This window comes from Myotis nattereri, assembly GCF_964212035.1.
Source record: "Myotis nattereri genome assembly, chromosome: 10".
In the NCBI taxonomy this organism is placed as follows: Eukaryota; Metazoa; Chordata; class Mammalia; order Chiroptera; family Vespertilionidae; genus Myotis; species Myotis nattereri.
Window position 1 is genome coordinate 62115214 of NC_138085.1, and position 12121 is coordinate 62127334.

The 12121-nt window shown below is 49.1% G+C and overlaps 1 pseudogene across 1 annotated transcript in view; it reads left to right on the top strand.

Moving 5' to 3' along the window:
* LOC308525747 (ferritin light chain-like) overlaps positions 1-11886 on the top strand; it is a 1112779-nt pseudogene extending 1100893 nt beyond the window's left edge. Inside the window, exon 2 of the transcript in view lies at positions 11584-11886. The product of the transcript in view is annotated as a ferritin light chain-like (transcript). The remainder of the gene's footprint in view (positions 1-11583) is intronic.
* The last annotated feature ends 235 nt before the right edge of the window (positions 11887-12121 follow it).

Genomic DNA, 12121 nt, shown 5'->3' on the forward strand with positions numbered 1-12121 from the left:
TCAGGAATGGGTTCAGTGTTCCAGACGGCCTCTCCAGGATAGGGGTGGCCATTTGGGAACTGGCCTGCCTGGCTCTCGGCCCTCCTAATATGCCACCAGCTTCCGCAGAGAGCACATGGCCCTCTGCCTCTCCAAGGGTCTTCATAGTCATGCTTTTTGTGAGCATGAAAGGAACTGTTCTCTTAAACTTGACTGCCTCTTGAGATGCCTCAGTCAACAGCTGGCTGTGCCCGAAGAAACACGAGGCAATACCTGATTCTGCGCTCCCCACCCCCACCCCCACTTGAGGATCTATTGTGCCCCAGCTGTAGGACCTGCTTGAAGCCACGTCATGGGAGGAGCCTTGAGGAACAAGACAGGTCACAAGAGAAATGACTGCAAGAGTCATCAAAGCAACCCATGTTTATAGGTACCTACCCAGTGCCAGGCACCGTGTTAGGCCTCAAGGCAGAGGGACATTGTTCCTTCTCTCCCCAAAACATTGCCTAAAGGGAGAGACCAGCAAGTAAATGGCTATGTCACAGTGGGAGGAGAGTTGTGCTGGGGATACAGAAAGATAGGACAGCCAGCCCTGAAGGAAGAGGGGAGGTGGTCAGGGAAGGCTTCTGGAGGAAGTAATACTCGAGCAGGGGAGCTGGGCTGGAAGTGCAGTAGGACTTCAGGAGTGGGACTGGGAGGGGCCCTAAGCTTCGGTAGTTGTGGTTAAGATTAGGTCTTGGAATAATGACAAACCTTCATAAAGGCAGGGAGAGAGCACGGAAGAGTGGGTTTTGAGATGGATCCAAAGGGCAGGGTGGACGAAGCTGTAGGTCCAAATGGAGGAGCCGTGGGTCCACTTGGGATGTTATTTTGCTCAGTGAAGGAGAGAGAGCAGCAAGCCAATGCAGGCAAGGGAGAGGGTCGCACTTAGGAAGACAAGTAGGAATCCGGGCTTTGGAGGGCTCTCAGGCTGTGAGGGAAGACTGTGACATGTGGGACATGAAAGACATGCAGAGCGAGCGCCCAGGGCTTTTTTATCTGCAACCATCTAGACAGCCCCCTCAAGGCAGAGGGCCCATCAGGCGGCCTGGCAATGACAAGGAGCAGCTGTGGCCGGAGGAAGGAGGGAAGAGGTCCCACAACAAGCCATCCAGCAAGTTACCAAGAGCGTCAGAGGCAGGAATGTGGGGTCAGGATGAGGGGAAGCAGAGGCAGCAAACCAGAGACGAGGTCAGGGACACAAAGCAGCATCGCGTTGTGAGGCCAAGAGCTGGAACGCCACAGCCCGGGTCAGGGCGGGGAAGGCACAGGCAGGCCTGCCACCAGAAGGAAGGAGGGGCCCGTGGGCCTGCACTGAGGCAGCGGGTGGGGGGCAGGGGCAGGGGCCATTGCCAGCAGGCCCCTACGGGTTCCAAGAGCCGACTGTTAATGTCAGCAATTTTGCAAGAAAGTTGTTTAAATGTTGGCAACATCAGCCATGGTGGAAGCATTTACACCATGGAAACCAACAAATGGTACAAATCTGGGCTACTTTTTCCCCCTCCCAGAGAGACAGCTGAGACCAGGGCCCATGAGACCAGGCTTCTTGCCTTTATTCCACTGTGTGGCTTTGTGCCGTGGTGGCCTCGCCTGTAAGGGAATGTTCTCACCCCTTCCAGACACGAAGGACTGCTGGGGGGTCACAAAGACACTGTGTAATTGGACGTGCCTCTGTAGGGCAAAGCGTTGCAGAAAGAGAGAGAGAGAGAGAAAATCTTGAGTGGATTTCCTAGCGTCTCCCTGGATGTCTGATCTAAACTTAGGTCCCTTCAGTCTACATTGACTCCCAGCCACTGCCTTTCCTTCCTTCCTGCAGGCGCCCTGGAGACCGCCACAAGGAAGTCCCTGCTGGAAGGAGGCGGCCCTTTGTTGTTTCGCCCGCCAGACCTTCCCTGGGCCTCTTCTGATGACCTCTCCCTCCTGCTCAGGACCTGGCAGGGGCTCCCCACTCCTCTCCCGGTGTTCCAGACGCCCCACTTCTGCCCCAGCCATTCCTTCCTATCCACAGCTAGGCCCACTCTTCGCTCAGCCACCCCCGGAGGTAGCATGTCCTTCCACATCAGGACACCTGGGGCAAGTCCCTAACCTCTCCAGGTCTCTGCATACTAAGGACAAGGCCCACCCCCCCCATTTTCACAGGGCCTATCACAGAGCCTGTGTGTTTCTCTGCAAGTAACAGGAATCCTGACTGAGATGGGCGGACACCATAAGGCATGTTGCTTACTAAGAAGTCTAGTGGAGGGCAGTTAGCACGCAGGCTTTGCCAGGGTCAGTGTCCAAATTCTCTCTATTTCCCCCTTACGGTCGCAATGTGGCTGCCACCGCTTCAGAGATCACATCTTCGTAAGGGTGATGGTCAACTTGGAAAGAGCTCTCTTCATGTGCTTTTCTTGCTTGATCGGGAATGAAAAATACCTTTCTTGGAAGCTTTCCCATCTCATTCCTCAAAACCCCCACAATCCAAACTACTCCCAGCAAACGTTTCAGACATCTCATCAGCCAAAGAACTGGGTTACATGACCATTTGGAGCTTGTCAGCCAGAATATGTGACGATTTCAAACCACAAAGGAGTCTGAGAAAGTGTCACTTTTTCAACCTTTGGGGTTGGAAAGGATCAGGGAGAAGGGAGTTGAGAATGGCTCTTGGGTGGTCAGTTAACAGGATGTGTTAGAAAGTAGTTGAGGATCAGACAAGGTGGCCAGGAATTGGTCGGATTCCCCATTGCGTAGGTGCATGGAGCTCCGTATTTACCCTCCACAGTTTGAAACAATTTGTAATTAAACATACACAGACATTAATCACTCCACTAAATTTAGGATTCAAGGAAGGTTATGTTTGAAAGTTTCCCAAGTTAAATGACATCTAGCTAAAACCTGCATTTGTCAAAGTTATAGAAAGTTGCTGAATAAAGTTGCAGAAGGACCCTAGGCCTTGCCCGATCCATGAAAATAGCTAGAAGAGGCTTATCTACCCACAGTTGTCCCTGGTGCTGCCCACAAGGTCTATGCAGAGGGGATCCCTCTAGTCTGAGCCAGGCTTGCCCTGGGGAGCTTTCTCAAGGTTCCTGAGCCTCGGCACCTGGGGTCCAGGTCTTAGGCCCAGAGCAGCCCCTGTGACCCTCCAGCAATTCTATGGGGACTGATGTTGGGTGTCCATGCCCTTAGTCCACAAAATCAACATTTCTCCTTTTCGGTCCCAGAGGTCCCACAACCGCTAAAGGCTGTGCCCCATTCCTGGCTCTTCTGACACAAACCCCACTTAACCACCAGATGGGCCCAGGCCCTCCAATCTCAGGGCAGCCCACTCCAGCCTGGCAACTTCTCCATTTGGCCGGAAACACAGACCAAAGACTGTTACTTCCCTCATGGTGATAAGGACAGCTCAAACCTCAAGAACGCCAAGGCCTGGTTTTCCAGAAGGGTAAAGGAAAAGGCACATATTTCCTTTTGCATCTTGATAAGCCGGCCACCGAAAAAGTGGAAAATGAGACCCGACTTTTGAACAGATTGTTCTGTTACCTGACGCTGGCCTCGAGCCCACCTGCCACATATATTTGTGTATGAGGACAGGAGGTCCTAGCCGGCTGCTAATTTGCTCACCATTTGATCCCCGTCTTTGGCTCAGAACATGAGCAGTCGGTCTCAATACATTTGAGTTCAATAATAACCTATTAATCAGAACTGTTTCGGTGCTAAGTGACAGAAATCCAAACTGGATCAATTTTTCTTCTAATTAAACAGATAATTGGCTCTTGTAACTAGGAAAACAGAAGGTAGGCCTGGCTGCAGGCATGATTGGAATGATGTGGTAGAGTCAGAGTTTCTCCCTGGGCAATGGCTCCAGCAGCTTCAGGCTCTCTTGGTCCTTCTCACTCAATATGTCAGAGGAGGAAAGTTCTCTTTCCAGCATCCATAGCCTGAACCTGAAGCAAGACTCTCATCATATTATGTATCTGCCCTTGAACCAGTCACTTGGCCAGGAAGGTTATGTACTCAGAATGGCCACTTGGATCACATGCCCCGCTCCGGGTGGTGGTGGAGAAGCCCTGTAAGAAACAGCTTCACCAAGAAGCTATGACCAAGCAAAGAGAGGGTTGTACACAGGCAGTCAGAAACAGCAGGTATCCCCTACACATGTGCTGGGAGCTAAGGCTGGTGGGACGTGTTCAGTTCAGTAAAAATTAGGATTAGCTGCTGTAACAAACAACCCCCAAATCATAATGACATAACACACCAGACTCGCTGTCGCAGCCCAAAGCAGGGTGATGGGGTGCTCTGCATCCAGGGACCCAGCCTCCCTCCTCTTAGTGACTTTCTCATTCTCTAGGGCTCTGAAGTCCTGTGCTTCTAGTCACCCAGATGGGGAGAGAGGGAGTGCATGGAAGATCATACAGGGAGTCTTTAGGGGCCACGCCTGGGATTGGTGTCTCTCACTCTCCTCAACATCCATTGGCCAGAATCCAGTAACTGCACGGTAAGCTGAAAAATGTGCCCAAGAAGAAAAGCAAGCAGCATTTGGTGAGTTCATAGTCTCTGCCAAACTGAAGGAGGGTCTCTGATAGGACCAAAGTGGGTTTGGTGAGGAGATGGGAACAGCAGGGACAGGTGGAGTGAACTGGAACTCAAGGCTGCCAGCCTCTGCCCTCCAGATGTTTCACCCTGGGTAGGTCACTGTCTCTCTTTCTCTGAGCTTTGGTCTTCCCATGTATTGAATATAACAACCCCATGTAAAGCCTTCTTCTAGGCACACATTTTCTGTTTCTATGGTTCACCCACTGCCTAAAGCCTCCATATAATTTCTATGATCTTATAATCTACTAGAGGCCTGGTGCACAAAATTTGTGTACAGGGGGCATGTGTGTCCCTGCACCCTCTCCAATCTCGGACCCCTCGAGAGATGTCTGACTGCCTGGTGGGATCAGGTTTAAACGGGCAGTCAGACATCCCTCTCACAATCCAAGACTGCTGGCTCCCAACGGCTCGCCTGCCTTCCTGCCTGATTGCCCCTTACCGCTTCTGCCTGCCAGCCTGATCACCCCCTAACCACTCCCCTGCCAGTCTGATCAACGCCTAACTGCTCCCCTGATGGCCTGATTGCCCCTAACTACCCTCCGCTGCCGCCCTGGTCACCCCTAACTGCCCTCCCCTGCTGGCCTGGTCACCCCCAACTTCCCTCCTCTGCAGGCCTGGACCCCCCTCCAGGTCCCCTCCCCTGCTGGCTATCTTGTGACAGCCATCTTGTGTCCACATGGGGGTGGCCATCTTGTGTATTGGAGTGATGGTCAATTTGCATATTACCTCTTTATTAAATAGGATGACCTGCCTTTTAATTTCACAACATCCCCATCCAAGCCCTTCTCTTTCTCTTCCTCTGCTTTATTTTTCTTTATTATCATCTGACATACTGAACGTTTTTCTCACTTATTATTCATCTCCCTACACAAGAGAGCACAGCTTTGTGTGTTTAGTTCACTACTATATCCCAAGTACCTAGAAAGTACTTGGCATCTTGTAAGCACTCAGCAAATACTTTCTGAATGACTGAATGAAGGAATGAATGAAATTTAAAACCTTTCTCAGAATAGTAAGTTGTCTAAAATTCATAATAGCACAACACTGCCATCTGGTGCCAGACACTTGAATTGCAAGCACAAAATCCTGGGGTTGGAGAGAGGAGGTAGACAGTCTTCTGGGACAAGCCTTGTCAAATCAACACTATTTCATTGCTTCAAACAGCACCGTCTGACTTTGGATGGGACAATGGGTCCATGGGGTCTAATTTTATATCCGATGGGTGTTCCCCTCCAGATCACTAGATGGAATTTGACTAACCATAAGATCCTCAGATGCAACAGGCACTCAAAGCTTGCTCTGATGCTGCTAAAATCAATAATGTGTGGAAAACGCTATCTCTTCAGAAGATGAAATACACACACACAAAAAGACCCTCACCCTCAGAGAGGACAAAAGAGAGAATATTTGATGTGAGACTAGTAAGAAGGACCATGAGAAGGGTGGAGAAGAAGAAATAACCTTTGAGGAGGAGCCAGGAAACTAGACCCTACCTCCAACCTGACCTGAATTCGCGTTGGTTTTCTCATCTATAAGATAATGGCATTGAACTAGATGGGCAATAGGCCATAAATTCAGCCTAGCCCTGAAGTCCTTAAGAAAGAAGAGAAAGGTCATAGGTACCTCCAATTTCTGGAGCTAATGCCTGGAAAGAGAGGTAAGTGGTCATCCATCATCTTGTGGACATCAAGCTGGTGTCCTCAGTTGGGGGTCTCCTCATTACTTGGCAGCTGTTCTAATGCTGCGGGGGTCCTCTCCCAGAGGACTTGGTGTTGACCTGAGTTTCCCTCTCAGAGCCTCATGGCTGTTTCAGATCAGCCTTGGTGAGTGTGGCCCATGCCCTTAGTGCCATGGCAACCAGGACCTTCCATACACACACACACACACACACACACTCACACACACACTCACACACACACACACTCACACACACACTCACACACACACACACTCACACACACACACACACTGTGTTTTACTCCTTTCAATAATCTGAAGATTGATTCCAATTGATCTCTGATTTCCTTCAGCAAAGTTTGCTCCTCCAGGTCCCTCATTCAGGTTGGTGGCCCTAGATGGACTTTTGCCTTTTCTTCCAGAGCTTTGCCTGTGGTGACAGGAACATCTTAGTGGCTTTGCTGATGCCTACAGATCTTTCCTTCTGGCCCCTTCTTCAGCTCTGTCCAGCCCAGATGTGGGGAGCGCCTTTCAGGGTTGTGTGGGATTTAGAAGACAAGTTTGGCCTCAGACTCCAAAGGGCTACATGGGGGGACACAGCACATGCAAAACAGTGAACAAGCCATGTATGTTTGGGCAAGTGTCAAAATAAAGGGGTCAGGTTGAAGGGAGTTGACTGGGAAGCCTTCCTGGAGGAGGCAGGATTCGTATGGCCTCTGAGTTCATAGATTATCTGAGACCTTGGGAGCAACCACCTTGTCCCAGCAAATCTTAGCACCCAGAGTCAGGGTGAGGGCCACCTGTGAGTACCTTCCCCTGCTGTGGGTGTCACTGAGGTGTAGGCCTGGCCACCTCATGACCCTGTGCATCTGGGTGCCCAGAACACTTTAGGGGCCCCACCAAGACCTATTGTTCTCCTCCCTCCATCTTCCTCCTTCTCTGATTCCCCTACCACCACCACAGATTCCCTTCCTCTTGGCTTATCAGGGTCTCTGCTGTTTACTGCTTTCTCTCCCTGTGTGAGCTCTGCTTCTACTGTTCCTCCCACATGGCAACTCCTCCCACTTACTCCTAGGAGCATTCATCCAAAAAATGATGGACACCTGATCATCTGTTGTCAACTCAACATCACACCACCCCTTTCCAAGGTTTCCTCTGTGGCACTGAAAGAAGCAGGGAACTAACTACAATTCCCAGAAATCCCTTGGTTGTTTGGTTCCATCTTGGAAATGCCAAGAAGAGGCTCTGGTCCAATATTTAGCAGATAGAGCAAAAGGAGAGGTCATTATTAAATGTAAACATAGTTTTCTATGAAATTTTAGCAGCCAAATTGACATGTGCTATAAGTGTAAAATACATACCAGATTTTGAAGACTTTGTACCCCCAAAATGTAAATTATCTCATTAATAATGTTTTTGTTTCATGTATTTGTGATATATTGGGTTCAATAAAATATATTATTAAAACTACTTTTGACTGTTTCTTTGTACTTTTTTAATGTGACTCCTGGGAAATTAAAAAATCCTTATGTAGCTCACATTACTAGTATATTTCTATTGGACAGAGCTGGTTTCAAGTGTGTGGAAAGTGGATGGAAAATGAACACACAAAACACTTCCTAGCCACATGAGACAATAAACAATATCACAATGTTGAATGTGGATTAATGCCACACAAGAGTGGTGCAGATGCCAAGAGTTAAGAGCTCAAAGGAGAAAAAGAGGTCCCTGAGGACCCTGTGGTAGGGAAGGGAGGTGGTGGGGGCAGGATTGAACCACACCTTGAAGGATGGGGAGGGCGTGAACGGGGTGAGGACATCAGGGACATGCCAGGCGGTGGATTCAATGTGCTCAGAAAGGAATAACTCAGGCTTGGCAAGATGCAAGGTCCATGGGGTCTCAAGGAAATGTAAAGAAAGGGGTCGTTGTTTCCTCCTGTGCCTTCAGTCTTCATTTTACCCTGTGGACCAGAGTGTTGGGGAAAGGAGAGAGGCAGACAGGAAGCTCCTGAGTTGAATGCTGGGAACATGGGTGCCATCCCCTGGGATAGCAGAGGGCCTTTGCACACCAGGTCACAGTACAAACCCAAACCCAGGTCCTAACACCTCCTCTTGCTTTGTCTAGAATTGGCTCCTTGAGTGGCCATGTTTTCCAGGGGTGTTGGGGCCAGGGGTCCAGGCTCCAGAGGGGCAGGATGCTCTCCATGGCCCCAACTCAAGGGCTGTACCTCCTTCTCCCAACCACATCCTAAAAGTTTCCTGGTGGCTGTAGACCTGAGTCCCCTGGTCACAGGGAGAAACATGTGTTCTATCTGGGCATCATGGAGTTCGGCGGAACAAGGACGTGGGGACAGGAGATGTGAAGCCACAGCTTGAAAGTGCTTGCGCTTGCATTTGGCAGACTTCCTGGCATGGCGTCCCCAGTCGGCAGCAGCACTTTTCTGAGAAAAGCTGGGAACTCTGTGGTCCTGGCCTGGTCCTGTGAGACTGGCCGCCTGGAGCCAGCTGGAGCTGAGTCCAAGTTGGATGTTGAGTCATTTCAGGAAGGGCCAGCTGTGGTTTCCAGCCCAGAGACTGGACCAGAGGATCATGGATGTGAACCAGGACAAAGGAGGCGCCAGGGCGTCCATTATAGCACAAGCAAGCGCAGGTAACATAGTGGCCTCAAAAAAGTGCCGCCCCCCAAACCCTGAAAGCACTTGGCCTCTTTGTTGGGAGATCTTTAAAAACAGGAGAGCTTTCCTACCATTGCCTCAATGGCCCTTCACACCTGCTTCCAAAGAGGGGAAGGCTTAGCTCAAGAAATCCTTCCTTAGCGCCTGCATTACCCAACACTGAGTCAGGAACCTTGGGGGAAATGAGAGAAAGTGGAGAAAAATCTTTAAATCTTAGGTCAGAAAGAGCCTTAAGAAGTCGTGGAGGCCAAAATGTCTTCCCAAAGTAGAAACTCCTGTAGCAACATTCCCGGCAATTCAATGTGGCCTTGGTCCTCTGAGAACACACACCTTAAGAAATCCAAAGACACAGGCAGCATTTGGGAAACTGGCCCAGTACATGAAGAGGTGCTAAAGCGTGCAGCCCAGGCTGGCAGTGCCATGAGAGCCCTGAGCCAGGGATGACCAGGTGACAGGATGGCCAACGTGTGAGATAATAATCAGAGAAAGCTTCTGGACCAGGGGACTGAAAGTGGGCCATGAAGGACACGCAGGGTCTGGGGTGGGGAAGAAGAGAAGTGGATACAAAATGGTTTAAAAAGAAAAAGGAGGAGGAGGAGAGAAGGAGGAAAGAGTAAGGGAGAAAAGGAGGGAAGGGAAAGGAAAAGTCGACAACAGTGATTTGAGAGGCAGCAGGACATTCTCCAACCCCAAAATCTTTGTTGCCTAAAATTTCACCATAAAATTTTCATTTGGGGGGGACGGGACTAAATTTTTCATTATTTTTATCTTTCAAAATGAAGCTTTCTTTGCTAAGATAACAAGTAAAGGCCCTTATAGAACATCAGATGCTTAACAGGCAGGTAAGAGTGAAACAAAGACAAACTCTGCTTCTGTCACCATTTTGCCAAAGATTAGCTAGTTCGATCAGCTGCTAGTCATGCCCACAAAAATGGCAGCACTGCGGAAAGAGATTGGGTTGGTCCAGGGGGCCAAGGCCTACGTGAATCTTCATCCCATTGACCTCAGGAATACCCTGACATTTCCCCTTCGGTCTACCTGAAGCTCAGCCCTTCAAACAAACCTCCAGAGTGAACAGAGAAGCAGGGTGTCCCTGCAGCGATGGGTTCTGGGCTGGCCTGAACAGGTTCTCTGTGATCTCAATCTCCTTTCCAAAGGGTCCACAGGAGACATCCCTGGAGAAAGCTTCATAGCAAAACTGTTAAAACCCCAGGCTCTGGAGTCAGACTGTCTGACCTTGAGTCCTGGCTCTACTGCCTGGATCTGAGACCTTAACCTCTACCTCTCTGAAGCCCAGTTTCCTCATTTGTAAAAAGAGACTGATGAGAGTACTTATTTCATAGGGTTGTTATGAGGGTTAAATATAATGCACTTGAAGTACTTCTTAGAGCATTAGGCATTGTGCTAGATAAACACTGTTCTATTATTATCACCAATTTTCTGAAACCTGTCAACACAAAGAATCCTTTGGATGTTTCAGAAGATGGATAGCGTCTACCTAACCAGAACAATTTTCAGCATCCTTCTTCCATTCATTCAATACTTACTTGCCGAGCCCCTACTGTGAGCAGGATTTTTTAAGAAATATGAAAGACAAAAGTGGAATGCTATTCTGTCTTTTTAAAAAATATACTTTTATTGATTTCAGAGAGGAAGGGAGAGGGAGAAAGAGATAGAAACATCAAGATGAGAGAGAATCATTGATCGGCTGCCTCCTGCATACCCCCTACTGGAGATTGCACCCGAAAACTGGGCATGTGTCCTGACTGGGAATGGAACCGTGACCTCCTGATTCACAGGTCAACGCTCAACCACTGAGCCATGCCAGCCGGGCTACCCTGTCTTGAAGGAATGTATAGCCTAATTAGGCACCAGAAGACATGGTCTTAAGGGACTACAACATGACACAGTGGACAGGGGTGCATGCTGGGCCTACAAGGCCTTGTATCATTTAGGATTAGGTTAGGCTGCAAGTAACTGAAAACCCCACATAACCAAGGCGGGAATTTATTTTTCTCTTCTATAAACAAAGTCAGGAGGCAGGCTGTGAGGCTGGTTTTAGCTCAACCATTAAGGGTCCAGGCCTCCTTTAACATATGGCTCTACCTCTTCACCCAACATGGCACTCAAACTCTAACATATACGTCCTCTTCTTCTTCATCATCACTATCTTTTTCACCAGAGCCATACTTAAGGAGCACACACCATGTCCCAGAAAACATTCTAATGACTCTCAAAATATTAAGCCATGGTATCCTCACAATAGCCCTACTATAGCAATATTACTTTTACTCCCATTTTATTGCTAAGAAAACTATGGCAAAAAAGGATTAAGTAATTTTCCCAAGCTCACATAACTAGGTGGCAAGGCCAGGATTTCAACTAAGTCTGGCTCCAGAGTTCAGCTACTAGGAAAAAGCAAAAAAGGGTATTCCCTACCCTTTAATAAGACCTTGGCAAGAATTTAGTCACATGGCCACATCCAGCTGCAATGGAGGTTGGGAAAGAGTAAGGGAGAGGAAGAGGAGAAGAGAAAGGACATTAGTATTTATTCAAGACAGCAAACACTGGGCGTTCTTTAACTAAGAAAGATGGGAAGACAGTGCCGTCCATGGTCCCAGATCTGTCTCTTGCTTCAACAGTGTAAGATGCAAAACCAGTGCGGTGGCAGCATCCTCTCCCAGGATGTGCTGAAGCCTTCTCAAGATGAATGGGGCAAAACTTAGGACACCATGGAAGCTGCCATGACCTTGGAGAGGAACCTGAACCAGGTCCTTTTGGAGCTGCATGCCCTGGGTTCTCATCTATTTGACTTCCTGGAGAACCACTTCCTGGATGAGGAGGTGAAAGTCAGCAAGAAAATGACTAACCTCCACTGGCTGGCTGGCCCCCAGGCTGGGCTGGGCGAGTATCTCTTCAACAGGCTCACCCTCAAGCACGACTAGGAGCTTTTAGAGCCCAGAGGCCTGTGAGGGGTCCCTCTGCATTCCCCTGGTATCTGCCTTTTGCCTGAGCCTCTCCCAGAAACCATTAGCCATTCCTTTAACCACCCTGGAGCCCTCTCCCATTCATTGGACCAAATAGAAATAATAAAGCTTTTTGCAGAGGGAAAAAGAAAGAAAGAAAGGTGGGGAAACAGATATTGGGGACCAACTTACATACAGTCTGTAGCATGGACCC